At 39.3% G+C, this 2,816-nt stretch overlaps 1 pseudogene; it reads left to right on the plus strand.

Moving 5' to 3' along the window:
* Positions 1-976: 976 nt before the first annotated feature.
* On the plus strand, positions 977-2,262 carry LOC107591739 (growth arrest and DNA damage-inducible protein GADD45 gamma-like; annotated as a pseudogene).
* The last annotated feature ends 554 nt before the right edge of the window (positions 2,263-2,816 follow it).

The following is a 2,816-nucleotide window of genomic DNA, read 5'->3' on the forward strand; positions in this document are numbered from 1 at the left end:
AAGGAATAAAAGTCAGCCAGAAGTTTGTTCAGATGTGTTCAAGACGATTTTAATAAAAGTTACAAGCATAGGAACTAAACAAATATAGGCCTAAAGCTTACACATTAAACAAGTTAAGGCTATGATTCTAAATGCAATTAAGAATATTAATATCAAGTTTATTATCTAAAGGCACCATAAAAAGTGTTTGTGTCCGCAGGCATAGATAGAAGTCTCAGTTGATAAATACAGCAGAAATGTGCTCAGCTGATCCTCATCTTCCCCCATCAGCAGATGGGGAGTGTTTCCATAGCAAAGGAGAAGCACGTCCAGATGCCACGCGCCGTAAGTCCGGTCACCTCTAGGTATGCAAATTAGCCACGCGTATGTGATACAATCAGCAATAAGTAATAAATAACCTTCAGCACATAAAAATCAACCTCAAAAGTTTGACAAATTCACCCATATGTGACAAGCACATTACCCAGATTTTATTTTTAATAAAAAGGCTTGTTCGAACTATATTTCGATTGTCATTAATACATTTAAATAATCCCTTTTCTTTTGCGTAACTCTTTTTTTTATAGACACCGTAACACTTAATACACGCCAAAACTAAAACTCATATGCCTAACTATTCGCAGATTGAGCAATGATGGAATGTATAGGCCTACATGTTGGTTAATTCACTCAGTATGCCTATTTATTGATTGTTTTGGTCAACGTCAATATTGTAGGTTTAAATTTATATAAGGAAGTTTATCGTTCTGAAACTGGTCAGCATTCGCCACCATCAGCCTTTTTGCATTCACTAGTTCATAAAACAGTAAAAACATGTCAATGAACAATATTTATATAAAAAAAAAAATACTATCTCATGACAGCTACCCATCAACATGCGCGTATTTTTTCTGAGCTTGTTGAATTTCTGCCACCTCTTTTGAGTAGAATAAGTTGGTCTATTTAATTAGGACAAAAGTGAAAGGATCAGAGTTTGATGTCGTGCATGTCTAAAGGCACGCGCCTTGGAAACGGCCTTTTCTTTTTTGTTCAGAACAGCCAATCAGAACGCGGGGTGCAAACGCGTGCCACTATACCACTATAAGTACTTGGTCGCGTGTCAGTTGGAAACTCACTCACAACTTGTTTCGCTCCGCTCGAGCCACTACTACACTTCAAACACAGCTACTGCCTACTTTAATTCAAACCAAAATGGTGAATGAAGGAAAATCTCTATCCGAAGCCCTGCTGTCTGCCAAGGCGGAGGGTCGCCTCACTGTTGGCGTCTATGAATGCGCAAAAATAATGAACGAGTAAGTTTGGAGGAACGTCTTCCATGCGATATACCATTTCCTGTCTATTTAACCATGCCATTGCTGCTGTGCGGGTTACCTCATTTCAAACATACTTTTGTTTTTACAGGGACCCTGATAGTGTGTCTTTCTGCTTGTTGGCCACTGATGACTTTGAGTGCGACATCGCTCTCCAGATCCATTTTACTCTGATCCAAGCGTTTTGCTTTGACAACGACATCAGCATAGTCAGAGTAAACGACCTGAAACGTCTCAACGCTCTTGTTGGTACCAAGGGTCAACTCGAGGACGCTCATTGTGTCCTTATAACGGTGAGAATATGTTCATTTCTAACACTTAAGTGCAAGAGTGCAAGTTAATTTGTGCCCAGACAGAAAGGAAAACATTTTACACTCATTAGCAAAAGCAGAAACTATATTTATGCATTTGCAACGTTTTGGATGCCAAGCTAAACTTGCATTTTTCTTCATCACAACAGAACCCAGCTGAGGACTCCTGGGAGGATCCAGCTCTGGAGAAGCTTCACCTGTTCTGTGAAGAAAGTCGCAGCTATAACGAGTGGGTTCCTGAGATCACTCTGCCCGAGCGTTGATCTGGAGCTTTACTCTTCTCTGTAAACCTTGAGGAATACTCGACTCATCCTTTGAAGCAAGGATGCTGATGTTTCCACATCCCTGGATGCTCCTGAGGAGGCTGAACCGTCCAGGCAGCGCGAGGCAGGCCCGAGTGGCCCTCGCGGTTCTACGTCGTTCCTCGTCCCGTCCATGCCAAGATGATCCTCATTCTTTATGTGAATGAGGTCAGGTATGCCACGAGAGCGACACAATGGCCCTCATTCTTTGTGCGGATGAGGTTTGGAGAGGAAGGAGAAGCGAGTTTTGCCTCTGTTCCACAGAGCAAATATCGCATGCGTTGGACACGCAGAGGACGCGGCGGTGCGTCGAAGCAACGTTTTTAAAAATGGACTTTAACATCTCGGACATTTAAAAAAAATGTAATTTCTGCACAATATAACGTATCTTATTGTCGGCAATGTGCTTTCCACTTTCCAGAATTGTCTTATTCTCTAAAGGTTTCACTTTAGAAATGTTAAATATGACATAAAAGGGGGAAAAAAAAAAAAAAAAAACGAACTTAAAAATCTCTAAAGGTTTAACTTTAGAACAATGTGATTAAAAATGAAGACAAAATATTTAAATATGTTCTTGAATAGACAAAGTAAATTGAAAAAAATGGTAAAAATGATGAGACATTTTTTTCTTTATGAGACAAAAATGAATAAAACATTTTTTTGAATTAAACTTGTTTGTGCAGCAACTTATTTTTGTACATATCATGCAAACTACTGAGTCAGCAGGAAAATGTAAGTGACTTTACAGGCCTCATCTTTACTTGCAGCGCTTGGAGAAAACCTTAATATGCAGAATTTGATTATAATTTATGCCTACAAAACCTGAAAACATTGTATGTGTTCTCAATTTTTATGCGAGTTGACTTTTATATTAAAACTTGACCGTGTGGTCT

The sequence above is a fragment of the Sinocyclocheilus grahami genome, unplaced genomic scaffold (assembly GCF_001515645.1).
Source record: "Sinocyclocheilus grahami isolate Dianchi unplaced genomic scaffold, SAMN03320097.WGS_v1.1 scaffold145.1, whole genome shotgun sequence".
Taxonomy (NCBI): Eukaryota; Metazoa; Chordata; class Actinopteri; order Cypriniformes; family Cyprinidae; genus Sinocyclocheilus; species Sinocyclocheilus grahami.